At 44.7% G+C, this 26,389-nt stretch overlaps 2 protein-coding genes across 7 annotated transcripts in view; one reads left to right on the plus strand and one right to left on the minus strand.

The window, feature by feature from the left end:
* The window catches only part of NUFIP2 (nuclear FMR1 interacting protein 2), a 145,181-nt gene extending 140,336 nt beyond the window's left edge, over positions 1 to 4,845 (minus strand). The window contains exon 1 of the mRNA XM_002718913.5: positions 4,577 to 4,845. The gene's annotated coding sequence lies outside the window, so the exon portion shown is untranslated. The remainder of the gene's footprint in view (positions 1 to 4,576) is intronic.
* A 123-nt stretch (positions 4,846 to 4,968) lies between these two features.
* TAOK1 (TAO kinase 1) overlaps positions 4,969 to 26,389 on the plus strand; it is a 176,922-nt gene continuing 155,501 nt past the window's right edge. For 4 of the 6 annotated variants that reach the window (XM_070061154.1, XM_002718911.5, XM_051824586.2 and 1 more), the window contains exon 1: positions 4,969 to 5,690. The gene's annotated coding sequence lies outside the window, so the exon portion shown is untranslated. Of the gene's footprint in view, positions 5,691 to 16,508; positions 16,588 to 26,389 lie in introns of all 6 variants that reach the window. The other 2 variants (XM_051824587.2, XM_051824588.2) reach the window with 1 other exon arrangement.

A 26,389-nucleotide genomic window follows, 5' to 3' on the forward strand; every position in this document is an offset into this window, starting at 1 on the left:
TCTCCTCCTCCACTGGTTCACTCCCCAAATGCCTGCACCAGCCAGGGCTAGATCAGGTAGAAGCCAGGAGCCAAGAATTCAATCCAGGGAGCCCACATTGTGGCACAGTAGATTAAGCCAGGACTACAAAGCCAGCACCCCATACAAGTCCCACCTGTTCCACTTTCCATCCAGCTTCCTGCTAATACACCTGGGAAAGCAGTGGAGGATGGCCCAAGTGCTTGGTCTCCTGACATCCACATGGGAGATCCATATGAAGCTTTGAGCTTCAGCCTGGCCCAGCACTGGCCACTGCAGCAATTTAGAGAATGAACAAGCAGATGGAAGCTACCCCTCTCTCCCTCTCTGTAACTATCTTTCAAATAAAATAGTTATTTAAAGATGTATTTATTTATTTGAAAGGCAAAGTATATAGAGGAGGGAGAAACAGAGAGAGAGAGATCTTCTACCCACTTGTTTACTCCCCAGATGGCTACAATGGCCAATCCAAAGCTGGGAGCCAGGAGCTTCTTCTGGGTTTCCTGTGAGTGGCAGGGGCCCAAGCACTTGGACCTTCTGCTGCTTTCCCTGGTGCATTAGCAGGGAGTTATATTAGAAGTGGAACAGGCAGGTCTCGAACTGGCACCCATAGGGAATGCTGGCTATGCATGGGGCAGCTTAAGCAGCTATGCCACAACAATGGCCCCAATAACTTCAAAAAATATATATATATATAAGTACTCAATCCAGGTCTCTCACATGTGTGGCAGGAATGCAACTACGCGAACCATCACTGCTGCCTCCCAGTGTCTGCAGTGGCAAGAAACTAGAATCAAGATCTGGAGCTAAGAATTAAACCCAGGTATTCTGATTTGGGAGGTGGGTATCTTAACTGCTAGGCCAAATGCCACCCCAAACTTATTTTTTATTGCACTTTTTCTATAACTTCTTGAAGTACCCTAATATACAGATATTAAACATATTCAGATATTGCATACATAAATATACATGGCATCAAACTAGAGTAGTTGGTGGTGTCAGGAATACAATATGGTGGAAAGAGGGTGTGCTTTGGATTCATTCATATCTGAGTTCAAATTCTAGTTCACCATTTATCTATCAGTTGGTATTTGAGGCATGTAATATAAGCTCTCTGATATAAATTTTCATTTTTATAAAATGGAATAATGATAATAAACCTACCTCATAGGTTTCTTGTGAGGATAAAGTAAGACAATGCGTGGAATGAACTTATTTTCGGCTTTATCATTGCCTGGGTAACTTTTCTGTCAAGGACAAAATGTAGTTGATACACATCCTTATCCCTGCAGCTTTCTGATTCCAATTTACAGGCTCAAAGGTTACCTAATTGAGATATAAGAAAGCATCTCAAGAAAAGTGGCACTTGAGCTGAGTCTTGAAGGATATTAGGCAACTCAGAAGGCATCTCAGGCAGAGGAATGCCGTGCTATGTCCTAGAGAAAGCATATTAGCAGGTAGCAGACTGTGAATAATAGTTCAGAGTGGTTAGAACACTCCAAATCAGGCCATTGAAGAGTTTTACAGAGAAATTACATGTTCAGTTTTCAGAATTTGTATTTATGAAATTTAAAACCATTCACCTTGGTACAGAGAATTGGGTATGCTGGAAGGGAGGGGAGAGTTGAGTCCACAGAAAGCAATTACATCATTCCAAGTGATAAAATGATGCATGAACCACTACGGCAGAGGCAGTGGGGATCATTTCAGGGACAAAGAAATATTCAGGAGTTAAATACACAGATCTGCAATATTTGCCACAGTTCTAAGCATTAACTTACTAGTTTCTTGCTATGGATGAATATTATTTCTTTTTCTGTTTGATAAAAATTTAAAAACAAAATACTTTATTTTTTGCAGTATCTACTAATGATTTTTTTTGTTGAATAAATTTGCTATTGAGATAAGCCATGTGTGTGCATGTGTGAACTAGGAATTTGAGGAGGGAGTCCTCTTAACACCAGACCACAGGTGCATATCTGGAGTAGGAAAAAAAGGCAGCCAGTGTCTTTTAAGATTCTCTACATGCTGGGGAATCAGGGAGGAGGGGAACTACAATTATGACCAAGATAGAGGTCGATGAGAGAATGGGGGGTGGCAGTTACAGAAAGAATACTATAAAACATCACTTATACAACAGTCTTATAAAAAAAATTCCACTGAAACACAACCAAACTTTTGGATTTAACCATCAGTTTGTAGGAAATATGGGCACTGAAGTAAATGTGAAATGACATCATGAGGATGCAATTAGCCAGGTCTAGAATGTGAAAAAGTCTACAGGATATATGATCTGATTTCTTCAGCAAATAAAAAAAAAAAAAAGGAAAGAAAAAAGAAAAGAAAAGAAAGAAAGAGATAAGGAAGAAAAGAAAGGAATTAAGAAAACAAAGGGGGCTGGCTAAGCATCTTCCTGTGGCTCTGACATCCCATATGGGTGCCAGTTTGAGTCCCAGCTGCTCCACCTCTAGTCCAGCTCCCTGCTGAGGACCTGGGAAAGCAGTAGAAGATGGCCCAAGTGCTTCTGCCCCTGTACCCGCTAGGGAGACCCAGAAATTGTTCCTGGCTTCTGGCTTTGGATTGGCACAGCTCCGGCAATTGCATCCATCAGCCATCTGTGGAATGAACCAGCGATGGAAGACCTCTCTTTCTGCATCTGCTTCTCTGTAACTCTGCCTTTCAAATAAATAAATAAATAAATATATATATATATTAAATCTTTGTTAGAGATACACATTGAGCTATTTACTTAAAAATACTCTGGGGAAGAGCTGCTGTTGTGGCTTAGCATGTTAATCGGCTGTCTGTGACAATGGCATTTCAGATGGGCTCTGGTTCAAGTCCTGGCTGCTCCACTTCCAATCCAAGTCCCTGCTAACGCACCTGGGAAAGCAACAGAAGATGTCCAAGTACCTGCACCTATGTGGGAGACCTGGATGAAGCTCCTGACTTCTGCCTGGCCCAGCCCTGGCTGTTGGGGCCACTTGGGGAAGAAACCAGTAGATCAAGATCTTTGTCTCTCCTTTCTCTGTAACTCTGCTTTTCAAATAAACAAACAAATAACTCTTAAAAAATACTTCAGGGAGGGATTGGGCACGTGGCACGGCATTTGAGTTCTACTTGGGACATCTGCATTCCAGGGTGCTTAGCTACTCTGCTTCTGATCCAACTTCCTGCTAATGAACACTGTGGGAGGCAGGAAATGACGGCTCAAATACTTGGGTCTCTGCCACACATGTGGGAGACCATAACTGAGTTATTTGCTTCCGGCTTCAGCCTGGCCTAGCCCTACTGTTGTGGGAATTTGGGGGGTGAACCAGCCGATGGAAGACCTCTCTGTTTCTGGGTCTTTCAAATAAAAAAAAATGTTTTTGAAAATACGTTTGTGGGAGAAGAAGTGAAATAAGGCTGATAAAGTATTGATAATAGTTGAAACTGGGTACATGGAAGTTTATTATTCTATTCTACTCTTTCCATATATATTTGAAAATTTTAATTTAAAAAATACTATGGGAGGCCAGTGCCACGGCTCAATAAGCTAATCCTGTGCCTGCGGTGCCAGCACTCCGGGTTCTAGTCCCGGTTGGGGCACCGGATTCTGTCCCGGTTGCTCCTCTTCTAGTCCAGCTCTCTGCTGTGGAACGGGAAGGCAGTGGAGGATGGCCCAGGTTCTTGGGCCCTGCACCCACGTGGGAGACCAGGAGGAAGCACCTGGCTCCTGGCTTCAGATCGCAGCGGCCATTGGAGGGTGATCCAACAGTAAAGGAAGACCTTTCTCTCTTTCTCTGTCTCTCACTGTCTACTCTGCCTGTCAAGAAAAAATAAATACTATGGGAAAGCCTGAACTGTTTTCCACTTTGAAATGTATGGAATATCTATAATATTCTTGCTCTAATACTTTTAGGAAAAGAGATCAGGATTAGACGGGCATATTTCAAGGATGAGTGGAGGAAGAAGGGCACTGCCAGGACCAGAAGGAAGAAGGAAAACAGTTTTACGGTATCGAAAAGGCCAAGGAGGAATGCAATTTCAAGACTGCAGTGTCAACTATGTCAAATACTGCAGATGACAGGAGGAAAGGATTAAATGACTCCAATAGACATAGCAATCAAGGTCACTCTTGAACTTGGCAAGATCAATTACAGGGGAGGTGGGAGGATACACAACTTTTTCAGGAGGTTTGGCTGCGAAGGGCAGGAGAGATGAAGATAGAAATCCTTTTATTTCCCACCCCAAGGAGGTGAGGTTGCCATTGGGTGGTGGTTGGTAATAAAGATAAAAGAGGAATGACTGGCAAAGAGGAAGGACCCTTACTATAAAAGAGAGTATTCAGAACAAGTCATACCTGCATCCCATTGAAGCAAGCAGCCAGATATTTATCCCAGTTTAGTTTGCTTGCTGCTCTTGTTCCAAAAACTTCTCATCAGTCTACTAAATCCACAAAAGCTTTTCCGACCATCACTAAAATAACGTGAGCTTACTTTACCGCTGTTCCAAAATTATAAACTACTAAGATCTCAAAAACTCAGTTACATACTGATTATGCTGGCCAATTTACCTCTGAATTCCTCGAAGGGGTCGACCTAAGGTATGCGAATAGGATGTTACACACTTTAAGACAAACTTCTCATTCCCAAGTTTAGCGGAGGACGGATGCTTCGGAGGCGTGAAAAAGGACAAAAGGCGAGTACAGATGAACTCTTTTCTCTCAGATTTGAGAGGTGAGATCAATGCACCTGATGTCCGCGTGGCATAGGGGCTCCGCGAGATGACCGAGGCCGGGCTGGACAGAGGCACGGACACCCGGCGGCCGGGGCGACCCTGCCCAGCGCAAGCCTCTGCGCGCTCTCGTGAGGGCGCGCGCGCGCACGTAGTCGTGCCTCGCGCAGGGTCGGGCCTGTCAGGCGGGAAATCTCGCGAGATCGGAGACTGGGATGACTGTCGGGAGGAGGGGAGTGGTGTCGGGGAAGGGGGGGAACCTGGGCAGCGGCCGATCTCTGTGGCTTCAGGGCTCGGAGAGAGGGAGGGTGGCAAAGAGAGTGAGTCGGTGCCGCCGCCTGCCCGAGGAGAGAGGAGGGGTCCCGCCTGCCCTGCGCACTTCGCGGGCCGAGAGCGTTAGGCACCCGCGAGCCTCTGAGGCCTCCCGGCCCCTGGGGACCCCGCCCCGCAGCCCGCCGGCCGGCCCGCGGCCTCTCTTCCCTTTGTGAGCGCCCCCTTCCCAGGGGTGGTGGTGGTGGCCGAGGACTGCGCGTGGGCCCGCCCGCCAAGGGGCCGCCGCGGGGGACCGAGAGGGCCTCGGCTGTGTGAGGACGGGAGGCGGCCGAGGCCCGGGACGGTTCCCCCGAGGCGGCGGCGGCGGCTGCGGCGGCAGCTCCCGGCACTTCCCCGCGCCATCTTAGCTGAGCCCAAGCTCTGAGGGCGCCTCTTCGACCCCGGTCGTCCCCTCGCCCCCCCCACCCCCTTGCCCCTTGTCGCAGAGCTTGGGCTGGGCGGCTCACTGGGGCTCCGGGGTGGGGGGGGCGGCGGTCTGTCGCCGGGCCCCCTCCTCCTCCTCCTCCTCCTCTTCCTCCTCCTCCTCCTCCTCTTCACTCCTTGCCCTCCAGCGTAGCGGCCACCGGAGAGCTGCAGGGGGCTGTGCCTGCCTACCCCGCCCCAGACCTGTCGGCGAAAGGGTAAGGGCACCTTTGCTTGGGGAAAAGGAGACATGGAGGGGGGCGGGGAAATTCGGCCCACTCAGGCCTCTTGTGTGGAAGAAGGGATGTGGGGGTGGGGTGGGGGAGGGAGACAAGGAGGGTCTGTGATTCTGTGGGTGGGGTAAAGAAGCTGGTGAGTTGGGCGCCCTCCCCGTTTTGAGGGGCTAGGGCGATTACATTCCTTTTTCCTGAGGGTCACCGGAAGGGGCTGTTTCGAGGAAGGTGTGGCCCTCTGGCCGACTGGGTTGATGTGAACCCCGATTTAAAGGCGCAATGTTCCTTTCTCTCTGGTCCCTCTCCTCCCGCTCCTCCTTTGTAGTGTCTGTGGATTCTTGGGAAGGGAGACTGCTCTGGGTAGCCGGCTGGGTGGGTTCCACACACCCCCCCCCCCCCCCCAATCCCCGGAGAGCTCTACTCTTCTTGAAGGGGTGATGGGAGCGTTTCTTACCCCCTACCCTTCCCCCTTCCCCAGCTCAAGCCTACTGCAATGCTGCAGAAGTCCAAGGCAGTTTCTTCATACTCAGACCCATGTATACACTGAAGGGAGGGGGAGCAGGAGAGGGAAGTAATGGCGCTTCTCTCGGAAAGGTTACTCTTTTTCCTTCGTTTCGATAACAGTACAGTCTATAGTACCCTTCCTGTGTGATCGGTCCTTGGGAGATACAGGTTTCCGTTGTTGTGGGGGGATCTGGCTTCTCGAAGGGACCCCTCTTGTGTTAGAACAGTTGGATGTCTCTCTTGCTCTTTTTGAGAGATGTATGGACTGACATTTTTTTTTTTTTGGTGAGCAGGTTGGGTTTTCGTTAGGATTCAAATAATTTTGTACTCCTCTTTTTTTTTTTTTTTCTTGCTATGAGTTTTGTAGTTCTTGAAGAATTTTTAAGATTATTACATTCGGGCAGTCTATGTGATGGACGTATCCCCCGGGCTGTACGTTTTTAAGGTTAATATTTTGTTATAATTGAAATTGAAATTTTCTGAAAATAATGAAGTTGCAAATCTTTCTGTAGCAAATACTTTTAAGGCAATGAAAATTTACCTAATTATGTTAAGATATATCTGTATTCTGGAAATCAAGTAGTCATTTTTTTCATTAATTTGCTTCATGTCATGTTTGTTTTAAAACAAATCATTTGTTTTTCTGTAGTACTTGTTGGTTTTGTCCTTAGAGTAGAAAGAAATAAAAATGTTAACATTCTGGAAGTGTGTTGCCAAGTGCTGTTTGTGAACAAAAAATGGTCTTTAAGCTTTGAAATAGTCTTGATGTACTGTTGACACATTTTTTTTCTTGAAGTGTTTAGATGTGCAGGTGAAGCTATTCCAAAATGTTCCATATATGAATATTAAGAGTCAAAAAATTTGTTTCACTAAGTGATGAAATTGACTAAAATATGTATAGATTATGTGATGGGTTTGTTTTTTGTTTGTTTTTAGTTTTTAAACTTTACTTAGTTTGGTGACTTTATTTTTAAATACCTCCAAATGCCATCTGCAATGTTGTCATTAAATGTTGTTCTTGAGAGCTTTCTTGGAGTGTGTGGTGCATTTTGAACCCTATTTTAATACAGAGATTTAAAGATATTTGTAGTAATGCTAGACACAAATTTAGCTTTTATCATCTCGTTTCATGATTGTGATGTAGGAGACGTGTTAAATATGTTTTATTATTTTGTCCCTTAGAAAATGGAACTCTTTGCCTTATTCTCTTTAGATGTTCATCTCAACTCATTTAACTGAAACAGCGCTATTCATTTGAATATTTCATGCCACACAGCTGCAGTTATGATGTATAGTTTTCTTTTATATGGGAAATTATGCAATAGAACCTAATTTTCGATATTATGGTTTGTTGATAATTGATGTGTATAGGCTAGCTTGTATAAATCCAAGTATATTCTCAGTAAAGAGTGCTTTTACTTTTAAAAGATGTAGGAAGAAAGAATTTATTAATAAAAGCTACAAAACTTACAGATGTATATGGGGTATAGGTTAGCTACTTGCTGTGTTTCAGTATGCTAGAACTAAGGGTCCTCTTCAGGAGAACTAAAAAGAAACCCTTTCTGTTTTCTGTAGCCGGTAGGAACTCTGTCTAAAAGTGGGAAAAGTGTGTTCTTGATCCATTAGATAAACTCATTATTAAGGAAAATGTGCTTGCGGGTTATTTCAGATGACCTCTGATGCCGCTGTTAGAGAATACTGAGAGCTATTCGTCTGAGGATTTCAGATTAGTATGTCACTTCTTAGGTTTCTAAATAGTTCGTCTACAAAATGGCAGTGTACATCACTTCCTGTTCTTTCACAACTGGCTGTTTCTCTGGATTCTCTTTTAATGACTTAATTTTTGGCATTCTGATATCTGATTTGTTAATTTGGTTATAATTCTCATGTTTTATAGATGGGAGAATTTCTAAGAATCAACTGGGTTTAGGGAGACTGAATAGTCTAAGATTATCTTGACAGTAACAAAACATTGATTCCAAAGTAAAGAATAGTATCAAACAAATATAAACTCTGAGAGGTTTTAAAGAAATACAGCAGTGTATAAGACCAAAAGTTTGAATAGAAAATAATTACTGTATTTTTAAAGATTTCACATTTAAATTTTACAAAATTATTTTCATTTTTGTTTGAAAGGCAGAGACAGAGAGATCTTCATCTGCTGGTTCATTCTCCCAAGCTGCAACAAGCCAGGGCTGGGCCTGGCTGGATCCAGGAGCCCACCACTCAATCCGGGTCCCACACATGGGTAGCAGGGAACCAAGTAGTTGACCCATCATCTGCTACCTCCCAAAGTATGCGGCTTCAAACCAGGCACTGTGGTACACCAAACACTCTTCTCATTGGATTTTTTTTTTTTTTTTAAGATTTATGTATTTATTTGAAAGTCAGAGTTACCCAGAGAGAAGGAGAGGCAGAGAGAGAGAGAGAGAGAGAGGTCTTCCATCTGCTGGTTCACTTCCTAATTGGCTACAATGGCTGGAGCTGTGCTGATCTGAAGCCAGGAGCCAGGACCTTCATCTGGATCTCCCATGCAGGTGCAGGGGCCCAAGCACTTGAGCCATCTTCTGCTGTTTTCCCAGGCCATAGCAGAGAGCTGGATCAGAAATGGAGCAGCCGGGACTCAAACCGGCACCCATATGGGATGCTGGCACTATAGGCAGAGGCTTTACCTGTTATGCCACAGTGCTGGCCCCTGGATTTTTATTAATACAGATTTTGGAAGAACTGGGGATCTGCTAATTAATTGAATTTATGTTAACATAAAGTAGCCTTTCTGAATATCAAAGCATATACATATTTGGTCTCATGTTGTGATGCCGTTCCATGAAAAGAATGAAACTGATGAGTTACAGCAACAAAAAAGGTTGGATTCTTCTAACCATAAGAGTATAATTTAAGAATTTCCTGATTCTTTGTAGTCATGATTACTTAGTGGATATAGAAGTTATCTAGGTGATGGCTGGTGCTGTGGCTCACTAGGCTAATCCTCTACCTAGTGGTGCCGGCACACCGGGTTCTAGTCCTGGTCGGGGCGCCGGATTCTTTCCCGGTTGCCCCTCTTCCAGGCCAGCTCTCTGCTGTGGCCCAAGAAGGCAGTGGAGGATGGCCCAAGTGCTTGGGCCCTGCACCCCTTGGGAGACCAGGAGAAGCACCTGGCTCCTACCTTCGGATCAGCGCGGTGCACCGGCCACAGCGCACCAGCCGTGGCGGCCATTGGAAGGTGAACCAATAGCAAAAGACCTTTCTCTCTGTCTCTCTCTCACTATCCACTCTGCCTGTCAAAAAAAAAAAAAAAAAAATTATCTAGGTGGCAATTGTTGGCATTAAAATTAGTGTTAGAGTTAATCTGTTTTTCATATTACCTGTAAGTAAGTTCTCTGTTTGGCTGATTTGTGTATTAAAGTCGGTTAATTTCTCATTTCTATCTCTTTTTGGTTATCAGGAGTCTACTACTAAGCACAGTTAATTGTACTCAGACTAATTTGATCTTTTAGAAATCAGGAACTTTTTTGGTATATATTAAGAGCTGCCATTTAAGTTCAGGATCATATATGAATTAATTGCTGGCCTGGAAGAGGGGCAACCGGGACAGAATCCAGTGCCCTTACCGGGACTAGAACCCTGTGTGCCGGCGCCGCAAGGCGGAGGATTAGCCTACTGAGCTGCGGTACCAGCCTGATTTGTTTAGTTTTTTGAAAGGCAGAGTTACAGAGAGAAGGAGAGACAGAGGGACAGATATCTTCTGTCCTTGGTTCACTTCCCATGGCTGCAATGGCCAGGGCTGAGTCAGGCTGAAGCCAGGAACTTCACCTGGGTCTCCCACTTGGGTGGCAGTGGCCCAGTCCCTTGGGCCATCTTCTGTTGCTTTTCCCAGCCCGTTACCAGGGAGCTAGATCAGAAGTGGAGCGGCCAGGACATATGCCAAGTGTTGACTTTATCTGCTACCCCCCAATGCTGGTCCTCCAACCTATATTATTTCATTCCATTATTAGGTTAAAGTATTTCAATTTTTAGTGATTAACAATTGATGATTGTTATTATGGCGTAGAGGGTAAAATCGCCACCTGTGATGCCCGGCATCCCATATGGATGCCAGTTTGTGTCCCAACTGCTTCACTTCCCATCTTGCTCCCTGCTAATGGCCTGGGAAAAGCAGCAGAAGATTGCCCAAGTGCTTGGGCCCCTGCACTCTACATGGTAGACCCAGATGAAGCTCCTGGCTCCTGATTTCCTCTTGACCCAGCTTCTGTCTTCGGGTAGAAGATCTGTGTCTCTCTCTTTCTGATTTTGAAATAAATTCTTAAAAAAATTGATGATTAATTTCATTAAAGAGGTCTCATATTGTCTAAAAAATAAACTGAATTAGAAAGTTGTGTGGGAGACTGGGTGGCAGAGAGAGTTAAGTACAGCTTGGAGTGCTGGTTCAAGTCTTGCTTACTCTGCTTTTGATCCAGATTTCTGCTAATGTGCCTTGCACTGGGAGCACAGTGGAAGATGGCCTAGATACATGTACTCCTGCTGCCTGTGTGGGAGACCTGTATGGAGTTTATAGTTCCTGGCTGGGCCTGGCCCAGACCTGGCTATTGTAGCCATTTGGGGAGTAAACTAGCAGTTGGAGATATCTCTCTCTCTCTCTGTAACTCTACCATTAAAATAAGTAAATAAATCTTTTTTTTTTTTTTTTTTTTGACAGGCAGAGTGGATAGTGAGAGAGAGAGACAGAGAGAAAGGTCTTCCTTTTTCCATTGATTCACCTCTCAATGACCACTGTGGCCAGCCCACCGTGCTAATCCAAAGCCAGGAGCCAGGTGCTTCTCCTGGTCTCCCATGCGGGTGCAGGGTCCAAGCACTTGGGCCATCCTCCACTGCACTCCTGGACCACAGCAGAGAGCTGGCCTGGAAGAGGGGCAACTGGGACAGAATCCGGCGCCCCGACTGGGACTAGAACCTGGTGTGCCGGTACCGCAAGGTGGAAGATTAGCCTATTGAGCCGCGGTGAAGGCTGTATATTCTTAATGACAAAATTAAGTGGTCCATAAAAGGAGAATTTCTCAAAATATAAGTATCTGGCAAGTTAATGAAGTATAGGTTACTAAGTACTTTGCATAATAGATATACAACCTGGTAAAAATGCCAGTGTCAATTATGTCCTGGGTAGTTGTTTTTACTAATAAACATTTTTTATATATATTTGAAAGGCAGAGAGAGGCTGGCTCTGTGGTGTAGAGGGCTAAGCTTCCACCTGTGGTGCCAGCATCCCCTGTGGGCGTCACTTCTAGTCCCAGATGCTCTTCTTCCAAACTAGTTCTCTTCTGTGGCCTGGGAAAGCAGAAGATGGCCCAAGAACTTGGGCCTCTGCACCCCTCTGGGAGACCTGGGGGGAGCTCCTGGCTTCAGGTCGACCCAGCCGCGGCTTTTGCAGCCATCTGGGGAGTGAACCAGTACATGGATGACCTTTGTCTCTCCTTCTCTCTGTAATTTTACCTCTCAAATAAATAAATAAAATCTTTTTTAAAAAAAAGAGAGAGAGAGAAAGGCAGAGAGACAGAGAAAAAGATCTTCATCTGTTGGTTCACTCTTCAAATGGCCACATGGGCCAGAGCTGAGCCAAGCTGAAGCCAGGAGCCTGGAACTCTACTTGGGTCTCCTGTGTGTGTAGCAGGGGCCCAAGCACTTGAGCTATCATGCACAGTTTTCCCAGACACATTAGCAGGCAGCTGGGTTGGAAGTGGACAGCTGGGACTGGAACCAGCTTTCATATGGGATGCTTGCATCAGAGGCGGCGGCTTAACCTGCTGTGCTACAAAACTGGTTCGTAATTTTTCCTTTTGATAAATTATTTGATTAAATATTTTATACAGTTTAGGAGTAGGCAAATTTCTTAAATATTTAGAATGACATGCAAGGTTTAGTTTCTAAGAAAAAATTACCAAATAATGGAATGGAATAAAACTTTCTAGTTTGCAGCCACCAATAATAATAATTGGTACTTAGTATAATGCTACTACTAATATTATTATTACGAGAGAGAGAAAGATTTCATCCATTGGTCCACTCCCCAAATGCCCACAGTGGTTCCCACAGTGGCTGGGAAGGGGGTTGGGCTGAGACTGGACCAGGGCCAGGGCTAGAGCCAGGAACTAAGAACCAGGAATGTATCCCGGTATCCCATGTGGGTGGTAGGGACCCAACTACTGAAGCCATTGCCTGCTGCCTCCCAGGGTGTGCATCAGTAGGAAGCTGGAATCTGGAGCAGAGCCAGAACTCAAGTCTAGTCACTCTGATAGATGACAAAGGGATCCCAATTGGTAGCTAAGCCACTAGGCCAGACGTCTGCCTTTTCCGTGTGTGTGTGTGTATATATATGGAACACCAAATGATGGGGAGCAGGGAAAGATTCCATTGGCTGGTTTATTCTCCCATTGTCCATAACAGCTGAGGCTGGATTGGGCCAAAGCCAGGAGCCAGCTGGGTCTCCCACATGGGTGGCAAGAACCCAAGTATTTGGGTCCTCACCTCACCTGCCAGGTGTATTAGCAGGAAGCTGCATTGGAAGTGAATGCGGACTCAATCCCATGTACTCAGATGTGGGATGTTGGTATTCCAGGTGGCTGCCGAACTCACTGTACCATAATGCCTGACTACCAGTATATCATAAAAGAAAGATTTATTTATTTGAAACAGAGTGACAGAGAGTGAGTGAGCAAGAGAGCTCCTCCATCTACTAGTTCACTCTTCACATGACTGCAGAGACAGGGAACAGGCAGATGTTTGGCCTAGTGGTTTAGCTGCCAGTTGGGATCCCTTTGTTCCCTATCAGAGTTAGGCCAGGCTGAAGCTAGGAGGCAGGGAATCCATCCAGGTCTCCGTGTAGATGACAGAAACTCAAGTACTTGAGCCATCATCTGCTGCTTCCCAGGAGTATTAGCAGAGAGCTGGATCAGAAGTAGAGCAGCTGGTACTCCAACTGGTGCTCTGATATGTGACCTGGGTATTCCAAGTGGCAGCCTAACCCATTGCATCACAATGCCCACCTGTCTGTCTCTCTGTCTCTGTCTCTGTGTGTGTGTGTGTGTGTGTGTGTATATATATATATATATATATTTATTTATAAAGATTTATTTATTTGAAAGGCAGAGTTACAGAGAGAGAGAGGGATATATAGAGAGATCTTCCATCCTCTGGTTGACTCCACAGGTGGCTCAATGGCCAGAGCTGGGCCAGGCTGAAGCCAGGAGTCAGGAACTTCATCTGGGTCTCTCATATGTGTGGCAGTGGCCCAAACACTTGTACCATCTTCCATTGCTTTTCCCAGGCCATTAACAGAGGGCTAGATCAGAAATGGGGCAGCTGGAACTCAAACTGTTGTCCACATGGGATGCCAGCATCATGGGTGATGGCTTATACACCACAACACTGGCCCCTTCCCAATGTATCTTTAATTTTTTAGTTGCATAACTTATCTGATTTAAAAATATTTATTTATTTGAAAGAGTTACACAGAGAGAAGGAGAGACAGATCTTCCTTCCTCTGGTTCACTCCCCAAATGGCTGCAACAACTGGGCTTTGCTGGGCCAGAGCCAGGAGCCAAGAGCGTCTTCTGGGTCTCCCACATTGATGCAGGGGCCAAGGGCTTGGGCTGTGCACCACTGCTTTCCTAGGCACATTAGCAGAGAGTTGGATCGGAAGTGGAGCAGCTGGGACTCGAACTGGCATCTTTATATAACTATAACTAGGTTATTGAGTTGAAGTTGAATTTACACTTTTAGAAGTCTGACATACTTTTCAGAGACATGGTTAGGATTTTAGGATAGTTAACTTGCTATCTATGTATTACCTGATACTAATATGAATTTTTAGTCTCTTAGAGGTTTTCTTCTTCTTTCTGTATATAAGGCCTGTTGTAGGAATGAAATTTCCATTTCCTTTGGTACTTCATTTGTTCATTTAAGAAAAATTTGATATCACACGTCTACCTCTTGAAACTCTCTTCACTGTCCCTGGCTTTGAAGGTATCCAAAGCACTCATGTTCTTGTAAGCCTTTTAATTTGTTTCATTTGTAGACATGTATCCATTTTTTTTTTTAAGGTTTATTTATTAATTTGAAAGGCAAAGTTAGAGAGAGACAGAGGCAGAGATAGAGGTCCTCTCTCTGCTGGTTCACTCCCCAGATTGCCGCAACAGCCAGATTTGGGTCCTGGATCTTCTTCCAGGTCTCCCACGTGGGTGCACGGGCCCAAGGACTTGGGCCATCTTCTACCGCTTTCCCAGGCTATCAAGAGATGCTGGATGGGAAGTGGAGCAGCAGATCAGTGCCCATATGGGATGCTGGCACTGCAGGTTGTGGCTTTATATGCTGTGCCATAGTGCTGACCCTGACACGTGTTCATCTTAAAAGTGCTTTTTGTTCCAAAGTGTATTAATTCACAAATTTTGCTTATTATGTGCCACTAAGATACTGTCCCTGCTGTGGAGGAATTAATTCTGCCTTCTTAATTCTTCCACCTCCTGAATAGGTAGATATTCATAGAAAAGAAGGAGCTTCCTTATGATTGTAAATTCTTCTAAGCCAGTGCTTTCAATGACTTGTGAATTCAATTTAGTGAGTCACAATACCAGTTAAATAATAGGAGATGTCTGAATGTGGTACATAAGTAAATGGAAAGCATTATTTTGGAAACATTTTTATGTATTCCAGGTACCTAGTTAACTTTTTTTGGAAATTCTGTTTCTGCCTTATCCCTTTACTTCTGATCTCATGTTTCTGAAGTATGCTGCTTTTTATTTTTTCCTTTTGCCTTCAGTAGCTCAGCCTTCACTTTTTCCTGAATCTTGTCTCTAGTCCATTTGGTAGTTTGATTGGAGTTATTTACCTTTCCTAGCCTTAGCGCTTAGAAGATCCTAAGCATTTTGTCTAAAAGAATCCTGGGCAGAGGACCAACAATTTTGGGAATGATGGTGACTTCTGAGGCTTTTTATTGGGGAACATGTGTTTTCATATATCAAGTGTCACACCCTATGTGTGAGTACACTTTTCATGAATTACAGAACTTTTTTTTTTGAGATTTTATTTATGGGGCTGGCGCCGGGGTTAATGCCTGGCCTGAAGCACCGGCATCCCATATGGGCGCCAGTTCGAGACCCAGCTGCTCCACTTCTGATCCAGCCCTCTGCTATGGCCTGGGAAAGCAGCAGAAGATGGCCCAAGTCCTTGGGCCCCTGCACCCATGTGGGAGACCCGGAAGAAGCTCCTGGCTCCTGGCTTTGGATCTTTGGACCTGCGCAGCTCCGCCTGTTGCGGTCAACTGGAGAGTGAACCATTGGATGGAAGACCTCTCTCTCTCTCTCTACCTCTCCTCACTAATGTAACTCTTATTTATTTGAGAAGTAGAGTTATTTATCTATTTGAAAGGCAGAGTTACAGAGAGAGGGAGAGACAGAGAGAAATATCTTCTGTCCACTGGTTCACTTCCCAAATGGCTGCGACAGCTGGTGCTGGGCCAAGCTGAAGCCAGAAGGCAAGAGCTTCATCTGGTTCTGCCATGTGGGTGCAGGGGCCCAAGTACCTAGTCCACCCTCTGCTGCTTTCCCAGGCACATTATCAAGGAGCTATATCAGAAGTGGAGCAGCTGGCACACAAACTGGCCCCTACATGTGATGCCGGCCTCTCAGGCAATGTCTTTACCCACTATGCCACAAGGCCTGCTCCTATGTTTTTGTTGTTGTTGTTGTTGTTTAGGTTTATTTATTTATTTGAAAGGCAAAGTTACAGACAGGGAGAGACAGAATTTTCCATCCACTGGTTCATTCCCCAAATGGCCATAATGATTGAGGCTGGTCCATACTGAAGCCAGGAGCCTGGAACTCCCTCTGGGTTTCCTAGATGGGTAGGAGGGGCCTAAGCCCTTAGGCCATCTTCTGATGCTTTCCCAGGCAAATTAGCAGGAAACTAGATAAGAAGTGGAACAGGACTTGAACTGGCACTTATATGGGATGCTAGTGTAGCAGGCAGTGGCTTAACCCAGTGTGCCACAATACTGACCCCTGGCTAGTGTTTATTACAAATGTGGATGATGATCTTGATTTTTTTTTAAAGATTTATTTATTTGAAAGGCAGAGACATGGAGAGATGGAGAGAGACAGAGGGCGAGATCTTTCATCCACTGGTTCGCTCCCCAATGACCACCACACTTGGGGCTGGGTCAGGTCAGAGCCAGGAGCCAGGAGCCTCCTCCAAGTCTCCCACGTGGGTGTGGAAGCCCAAGTACTTGAGCTATCCTTTGCTGCTTTGCAGGTGCATCAGCAGGGAGCTGGATTGGAAGTGAAGCAGCTGGGACTCAAACCAGCACCCACATGGGATGCTGACACTGCAGGTAGAGGGTTAACCTTCTATACTACAATGCTGACCTGAACCTGATGTTTTATAAGGTTGTCACATACTAGGAATATCATATTTCAGTTGTTTTGTTTTTTAGAATTCAGATGTTCTGAGTCCCAGAGGGGCAATAAAATATGCCTACTTTTAGATTCTTTATTTTGACATATCATTGTTAGTGCCAGTTTTTCCATTTTTTCTATTTTATTTTCACAAACATTTTCCATTTATTTTCTCTAGAAAATAAATAATTTGAAAAAGACATAATTAAAAGATCTTTTTATGTTCAGTTTATGTAGTGAGAAAGTATTTTTGTGTTTTATGTATGAATGTTCAATTCTATAAAATATTACTCTAAAGCTTTAAAAGGAATGTAGGAAAGAAAAGATGTGAAGTTCTACTTTGAGAACAAATGCCCTGTCATAGAGAAACTTGATAGTTAGCAATAGGAAATGCAGAGTTAAAATATTTCTTTGTTTACATATCACTTTGAACCAGTTGTACTTATTAGTATATAATAAACTTTTTGGACATAGCTTCTACATTAAAGAATAATGTTTTAGGGGAAAGTAAAAATATTGATATATGTGTTATGTTTTTGTTATATGTATCAGATAATTTGACATATTAAAATAACTTCACAAGAGTTTATTGCTGTGATAAAATGTTAAATGAAACCTGTGAATAATGGAGTATTCCTATAAGTGGAGTTTTTCTTCCTCTGATTGAATACATATGAAGTAGATGTTGTTTATTATTTAATAATCAGCCAAATAATGGTACTTTTTCCATTTAATAGTTTAATATTGGAATTAGATTAGATTTTGTGCTTATATACAGGGGCAAGTATGATTTATGGAACTTTTTTTTTTTTTATCAGCATGAATAGACCTGGTTGGAGGTTGTATACTTTAAGTACCTTAAATAGAAATCAAGGACTTGAGGCTGGGTAATCCTTGCAGGAGGTTAATCCTCCACCTGTGGCTCCAGCATCCCATATGGGCACTGTTTCTCGTCCCAGCTGCTCCTCTTCCGGTCTAGCTCTCTATTGTGGCCTGGGAAAGCAGTAGAAGATGGCCCAAAGCCTTGGGCCCCTGCACCCACGAGACCTGGAAGAAACTGGCTTTCGATTGGCGCAGCTCCGGCTGTTGTGGCCATTTGGGGAGTGAACCAGAGGAAGGAAGACCTTTCTCTTTGTCTCTCCCTCTCACTGTCTGTAACTCTATCTCTCAAATAAATAAATACATCTTTAAAAAAATAAAATTTAAAAAGAAAAGGAAAAGAAGTCAAGGAACTTTACTTTTATTACATTTGAAATGCATATTTCGGCCTGCACCGCAGCTCAATAGGCTAATCCTCTGCCTGCGGCGCCGGCACACCAGGTTCTAGTCCCGGTCGGGGCTCCAGATTCTGTCCCAGTTGCTCCTCTTCCAGTCCAGCTCTCTGCTGTGGCCTGGGAGTGCAGTGGAGGATGGCCCAGGTCCTTGGGCCCTGCACCCGCATGGGAGACCAGGAAGAAGCACTTGGCTCCTGGCTTCAGATCAGCGCGATGCGCCGGCCGCAGTGGCCATTGTGGGGTGAACCAACGGCAAAAGGAAAACCTTTCTCTCTGTTTCTCTCTCTCACTGTCCACTCTGCCTGTCAAAAAAAAAAAAAAAAAAAGAAAAGAAAAGAAAAAGAAAAGAAAAAAAAGAAATGCATATTTTAAAAATATAGGTAATGTGTTTTTCTTTAAAAACTTTACTTTGTTAGAGAATTAGTTTCCCAAGATATTATACTATCTACTCTAAACAACTAGATTTTTTGATAAAGATTTATTTATTTTATTTGAAAAGAGAGAGAGATCTTCCATCTTCTGGTTCACTCCCAAAATGGCTAAAAAAGCCAGAGTTGGGCCAATCCGAAGCCAGGAGCTTCTTCTGGGTCTCCCACTTTGGTGCACTGCCTTCCCAGGCATACCGGCAGGGAACTGGATTGGAAATGGAGCAGCCTGAACCTGAACCAGCACCCATATGGAATGCTTGCCACCACAGGTGGCAGCTTTATGTCAGTGTTCTGGCCCCACCTAAACAACTAGGTTTTTTAAAAAACATCTGGTTAATTTAGTCTTATATGAGAGTACTTCATAATGTTTATGGAAGAATGGATTTAAAAGGATAATTTTTGTGCAAAACTATTTTGAAATCCATGATTTTTTTTTAAAGATGTATTTATTTGTTTCAAAGGCAGAGTTACAGAGAGGCAGAGGCAGAGAGAGAGAGAGAGAGAGGTCTTTATCCACTGGTTCACTCCCCAGATGGCCGCAGCGGCTGGAGTTGCGCCGATCTGAAGACAGGAGCCAGGAGCTTCTTCCTGGTCTCCCCCATGGGTGCAGGGGCTCAAGCACTTGGGCCATCTTCTACTGCTTTCCTAGGCCATAGCAGAGAGCTGGATCAGAAGTGGAGCAGCAGGGACTTGAACTGGTGCCCAGAAGGGATGCCAGAACTACAGGCAGTGGCTTTACCCGCTGTGCCACAGTGCTGGCCCCTGATGTGTTTTTTTGTTACAGATTTTCCATTAACTTAAATAAAAAGCTAATTGGAAGTCAAAGAACAGCTAGAGAGAGAGCTTTCATCTGCTGGTTTATTCCCCAGATACCCACAAATCTTAACTGCTAGGCCAAATGTTCGCCCCTCAGTGAACTTTTTGAAGAGCAAACTTTTTTTATTTTTTTTATTTTTTTTTATTTGACAGGTAGAGTTATAGACAATGAGAGAGAGAGAAAGGTCTTCCTTCCGTTGGTTCACCCCCCAAGTGGCTGCTACAGCCGTTGCTGCGCTGATCCAAAGCCAGGAGCCAGATCTTCCTGGTCTCCCATGCAGGTGCAGGGCCCAAGCTCCTCCGCCATCCTCCACTGCCCCCCAGGCCACAGCAGAGAGTTGGACTGAAAGAGGAGCAACTGAGACTAGAACCCGGCGCCTATATGGGATGCCGGCGCCACAGGCAGAGGATTAACCAAGTGAGCCACGGCGTTGGGCCCCTCAAGAGCAAACATTTAAAATGTATTTTTAATGTTTATTTATTTTCACCTACTTGAAAGGTAGAGTGATGGGGGGGGGTGGCGGAGAGAGAATCTATCTTCTATTTACTAGTTTATTTCCTAAATGTCTGCAACAGCCAGAGCTGGGCCAGGCCGAAGACAGTAGCCTAGAATTCCATCTGAATCTCCCACATGGGTGGCAGGGTCTCAAACATTGTAGCCATCATCTGCTGCCTCCCAGGATCCATTAATAAGAAACTGGATTGGAAGCTGAAGTGCCAGGACTCCAGCTGGGCATCCAGTATAGGATGCATGTGTCTGATATAGGTTGCATGTGTTGGAAGCAGTGCTAGCCCCTTACAACTGCCTTTGAGGTGATAAATCTAGTCATTAACAATAAATGGTTCTATTGTTGAGGTGTGAAATGTTTGTGAAAATAAGTACGATATAAAATTTGTCCAACTTTTTTTTGACAGTACATTAAATTATACCACCATTCTCTGTTTTAACATAATTTTCGAATATGGAAATTCAATGAAATGGTATCCCAGATTTTTTTTTAAGATTCATTTTATTTATTTGAAAGGCAGAGTTACAGAGAGAGAGCTTCCCAAATGGCCACAGTGACCAGGGCTGGGCCAGGCCAAAGCCAGGAGCCAGGAGCGTCTTTGGATCTCCCACGTGGGTACAGGGGCCTAAACACTTGGGCCATCCTCAGCCGCTTTCCCAGACACATTAGCAGGGAGCTGGTTCAGAAGTGGAGCAGCTGAGACTCTAACCTGCGCCCTTGTGGTATGCCTGCATTGGAGGCCCGGGCTTTAACCCACTGTTGCCACAGCATTAGCCCCAGTGTCCCTGGTTTTAGTACTTACTATTTTACTGTATTTTATTTGGTGGCACTGTGGTATGAGACTGACCATTATTTCTTGAAAAGTGTTCTTTTTTAAATCCTATTCAAGTACAGTCATTAGTCCAGTTTATTTATACTAAAAGTGGAAATCGATTTAAATTTAATATGTTTTTGAGATACATAGTTATAATTTGTGATTTGGTGGTATGTCTTTTTTTTATTTTTTTTTATTTTTTTATTTTTGACAGGCAGAGTGGACAGTGAGAGAGAGAGAGACAGAGAGAAAGGTCTTCCTTTTGCCGTTGGTTCACCCTCCAATGGCCGCCGCGGCCGGCGCGCTGAGGCTGGCGCACCGCGCTGATCCAATGGCAGGAGCCAGGAGCCAGGTGCTTTTCCTGGTCTCCCATGGGGTGCAGGGCCCAAGCACTTGGGCCATCCTCCACTGCACTCCCTGGCCACAGCAGAGAGCTGGCCTGGAAGAGGGGCAACCGGGATAGAATCTGGCGCCCCGACCGGGACTAGAACCCGGTGTGCCAGCGCTGCTAGGCAGAGGATTAGCCTAGTGAGCTGTGGCGCCGGCCTGGTGGTATGTCTTATGACATCAAGTCAAAATAGTGGATGATGGAATTTGAATGTAAAGTTTTGGGGCTCGTGGGTTTTTGGTACTGTGGTTTAAGACACTGCTTGGGACACTTGCATCTAATAACAGAATACCTGGGTTTGAATCCCCAGTCAGCTTCTGACTCTGGCTTCCTGCTGATGCACACATGTTGACTCAAATTCTTGGGCTCCTGCCACCCACATTGGAGACCCTGATGGAGTTCTAGGCTTCTGGCTTCAGTCTAGTGTAGCCTCCATGGCTGTTGTGGGTACTTCAGGAGTGAACCAGGGGATGGAAGAGTGTGCGTGCTCTCTCTCTCTTTTTCCCTCCCTAAAAACAAAACAAAACAAAACAAAAACAAAACACTAAGGAAAAGGGATGGACCAAAAATATATATAAAAAAGGCTACCAGTTTGGGGACAGGTATATGGTGCGATGGTTAAGATGCTGCTTGGAATAACAGCAGCCCCATATCATGTGCCTGGATTAGAGTCCAGTTCTGCTTCCAGCTAATGTGTGCCCTAGGTGGCAGCAGGTGATCATCTAAGTGCTGATCTATGGGTTTCTGCCATCCACACAGGACACTAGGCTTGTCTCCTGACTCAGCCTCATCCAACCCCTGCTGTTACAGGCATTTGACAATTGAGCCAGTGAATGGAAGATCTCTGTCTCTGTTTCCCTTTTTTTTCTGCCTTTAAAATAAATTTTAAAAACATAAACAAAAATTTAAAAGTCATCAGTTTAGTAAATTAGGTAGCTTTTGTATCAAAATAAAATTCAGCAGTCATACACGTTATTTATTGTATGTTTGTTTTGAGCGTTGCATTCTAAACCGGGGATGGTGAACCTTTTTTCTACAAAGGGCCATTTGGATATTTATAGCATTTGTGGGTCATAAAGAATTATCAACTTGAAAAAGAGCCTGCTAGGGACTGCATTGTGGCATACTGAGTAAAACCACAGCCTGTTACACTGGCGTCTCATATGGGCACTGGTTCATGTCCTGGCTGCTCCACTTCCAATCCAGCAGTATGTGCTAGTGACTGGGAACAATAATGGAACATAGGTTAAGTGTTTGGTTCCCTGCCACCCATGTGGGAGTCCTGGATGAAGCTCCTGGCTTCTGGTTTTGGCCTGGACCAGCCCTGGCCATTGGCAGCCATCTGGGGAGCGAACCAGTGGATGGAAAATCTCTCTTTAACTTTGTCTTTCCCTTCCTCTCTCTGTCTAACTGACTGACTTACTGCATTTTGAATCCCCTTGTGATTGCCATGGCAGGGCTAGACCAAATGATTTCACAGTCTTTTTATGGCTTGCAGGCCTGACATTCCCTACTCCCGTCTAAACTGTTGCTCTAAACAAGATATAGAACATTTCTAGTATCTCTTACAGATAGAGATAATTCTTGAAGGACCATTTTATAGTACTTCTTGTTGATGTGAAAGTCATATAAAAATAAGAGTGTGATATGAATAGATTTGTGTCTTAAAAAGATTCCACTGGACGTATTATAGAGAATAGATGGGCAGAAATTATTTATAGGGAAATTGATTAGGATACTATTAGAGCAATCTGATTAAGGAGTATACTTGACATGATGCATTTGAGAAATATTTGGGTAAAAAAGTTAATGGAATTTCAGGCTAACTCAAAGTAAGCAAAAGGATATATTCATCAGTGAAAGCAAGTCATATGGCTTTAAGAGATTTCACAGAGGGCAAGGAACTGTTGTTGTTCTATCATGTGCCCTAAAGAAGAAGAGAACTGGAATATTGCAGCCATTGGAAATATTTGTCATATGTTGAGTTGTAGCTTATTTAATGCTTTAAAAAATTATATATTTAAAAAGTATTTATTTTATTTGAAAAGCAGAACGAGAGAGAGAGTGAAATTGAGACAGAGAGATTGAGATCTTCTGTTTTCTGGTTGAGTCCCCAAATGCCTGGAACAGCCGAGGCTGTGCCAGGCTGAAGCCAGGAGTCAGGAACTGCATCTGGGTCTCCTACATGGATGGTAGGGACCCAAATACTTGAACCATCACCTGCTGCCTCCCAGGATGCACATTAGCAGGAAGCTGGACTGGAAGAGGAGGTGGAACTCAATTCCAGGAAGTCGCTCTCTTTCTCTCTCTCTCTTTTTTTTTTTTTTTTTTAAAGATTTTTCTTTATTTATTTGAGAGGTAGAGTTACAGACAGTGAGAGGGAGAGACAGCAAGGAAAATCTTCCATCTGCTGGTTCATTCTCCAAATGGCTGCAGCAGCTAAAGCTGATGTGATCTGAGGAGTCAGGAACCAGGAGCTTCCTCTGGGTCTCCTACGTGGGTGCAGGGGTCCAAACGCTTGGGCCATCTCCCATTGCTTTTCCAGGCCATAGAAGAGAACTGGATTGGAAGAGGAGCAGCTGGGACTAGAACTGGCGCCCATATGGGATGCTGGTTACCCTGCTTTACACCACAGCACCTGCCCCTTCAGCCACTCTCATGTGGGATGTGGGCATCCCAGACAGCATCCCAAATCGCTTAATCTGCTATGCTACAGCATTAGCCCCTTTATTTAGAATTGAATTTTGTTGGATTGGTCTTTCAGCTTAATGGTTCAGACACCTGTATCCCATATCAAAATGCCTGGAATCATTACCCAGCTCAGCTTTTGACTCCAGCTTTGTGCTCATGCTGAACCTAGGAGGTGACAGTGATGTCTCAAGTAATTGGGTCCCTGCTACCCATGTTGGAAGCCTGACCCAGCCCTAGCCTTTGTGGGCATTTAGGGAGTGATTATCGAATGGGCTTCTTCCTTCTCTGTCTTTTTTTCTGCCCTTCAAATTAAAAAAAGTGAGCTCACCTTTAAAAGAAAAAAAAGAAAAAGAAAAAGAAATGAGGGACCCGTGTTGTGGTATAGCACATAAAGCCACTGCCCATGATGCCAGCATCCCATATGGGTGCCGGTTCTGATCTGGCTGCTCCACTTCTGATCTGGCTCCTTGCTAATGGGCTGGAAAAGCAGAAGTAGATGGCCCAAGTATCTGGGCCCCTGCCACCCACATAGGAGACCTGGGTAAAGCTTCTGGCTTTGGCCTGGCCTTGTGCTGGCCATTGTGGCTATCTGGGGAGTGAACCAGTGGATGGAAGACCTCTTTCTGTCTTTCCCTCTCTATTTGTAAGTCTAATTTTCAACTAAATAAATAGATCCTAAAAATAAAAAGTGAATTATTTTGAAATTCATGGTAAGAATTTTAGTAGTATCATCATTTATTGTATGCCATTTTTTAAAGATTTATTTATTTATTTGAAAGGAAGAGCGACAGACAGAAACAGATCTTCCACCTGCAGTTTCCCTCCCCAAATGACTGCAGCAGCCAGGACTGGAGCAAGGAGCCGGGCACTCCATCCCTGGGTGACAGGGGCCCAAGAACTTGGACCATCATCTGTTGTCCTCTCAGGCACATTAACAGGGAGTTAGGACTCAGAGCAGCCCAGGACTTAAATTGGTGCTCTGATATGGGATGCTGGCATTGCAGGCAGCACTTTAGCTCATTGGTGTGGCAGATGTTGTAAGATACATATTTATTTTGGGAGCCAGCACTGTGGTATAGTGGGTAAAAGCATCCAACTCTGTCATCTTACATGGGTGCTAGTTCATGTCCTGGCTGCTCTACTTCTGATCCAGCTCCCTGCTGATGTCCAGGGAAAGCAAGGCCCAAGAAAGTTCTTGGGCCCTTGCACCAATATGGGAGACCTGGAAGAAGCTCTGGGTTCCTGGCTTTGACCTGGCACAGTCCCAGCTTTTGTGGCCATTTAAGTGAACATGCAGATGGAAGATCTCTCTTTGTCTCTCCCTCTCTCTCTGTCACTCTGACTTCCAAATAAATAACTTTTTAAAAAGCAAATACGTAGCCGGCGCTGTGGCTCACTAGGCTAATCCTCCGTCTTGTGGCGCCGGCACACCGGGTTCTAGTCCCGGTCGGGGCGCCGGATTCTGTCCCAGTTGCCCCTCTTCCAGGCCAGCTCTCTGCTGTGGCCCAGGAGTACAGTGGAGGATGGCCCAAGTGCTTGGGCCCTGCACCCCATGGGAGACCAGGATAAGTACCTGGCTCCTGCCATCGGATCAGCGCAGTGCTCTGGCCGCCGCGCGCCGGCTGCGGCGGCCATTGGAGGGTGAACCAATGGCAAAAAGGAAGATCTTTCTCTCTGTCTCTCTCTTTCACTGTCCACTCTGCCTGTCAAAAAAAGAAAAAAAAAAGCAAATACATATTTATTTTAATTTTTAAATGTTTATTTTTATATACTTGAAAGGCACAGTGACACACACAGATATACCATGTATGCGCTCGTGCAAACACAGAAAGAGGAAGTGAAAGATATTCCATCTGTTGGTTCACTACCCAAGTACCCTCAACTACAGGATTGGGCCAGGCTGAAGCCAGAAACCTGGAAGTCCATTCGAGTCTCCCACTTGGATGGCAGGGACCCAAGTACTTGAATCTGCTGCTTTCCAGGATACATTAGCAGGAAGCTGGATTGGAAGCAGATTAATCCATACTTAAACTGATACTCTGATATGGGCTGTTGGCATCTTAAATGGCACCTTAATCTGCTGTGTTATGATGCCACCCTCTATTTTTAGTTTAAAAATTTAAAAGATGTATTTATTTATTTGAAAGGCAGAGTTACAGAGAAGCAGAGGCAGAGAGAGAGAGGTCTTCCATCCGCTGCTTCACTCCCTAAATTGCTGCAATGACTGGAGCTTGGCCAATCTGAAGCCGGGAGCCAAGAGCTTCTTCTAGGTCTCCCATGTAGGTGCAGGGGCTCAAGGACTTAGGCCATCTTCTACTGTTTTCCCAGGCCATAGCAGAGAGCTGGATCGGAAGCCAAGCAGTTGGGACTTGAACTCACACCTGTATGAGTGAGCTATTAACCATCTGTTGATTCATTCCCCATCTGCCCACCACAGCTGAGGCTGGGCCAGGCTGAAGCCATCCAGGTCTCCCAGTTGGGTGACAGAGAGTACTTGAGCCAGCACCTTCTGTCTCCCAGAATGAGTATTAGCAGGAAGCTGGAATTGGAAGTGGAGCAGAGACTTGAACCCAGCACTCCCATATGGTGATATGAGTATCCCAATTGGGTATATAACCTCTGTGCTGAACACCCACCCATTTGTAGTTCTTTATGTCCTCTGCTTCCTTGTAATACTTGCCATTATCATTTCCTTCTTCTTTAAAGTATTTGTTTTACTGGTGGTTCTTTTTTTTTTAAATTTATTTTATTTTTTATTTTTTGACAGGCAGAGTGGACAGTGAGAGAGAGAGACGGAGAGAAAGGTCTTCCTTTGCCG

This window comes from Oryctolagus cuniculus, chromosome 17 (assembly GCF_964237555.1).
Source record: "Oryctolagus cuniculus chromosome 17, mOryCun1.1, whole genome shotgun sequence".
NCBI classification, from domain to species: Eukaryota; Metazoa; Chordata; class Mammalia; order Lagomorpha; family Leporidae; genus Oryctolagus; species Oryctolagus cuniculus.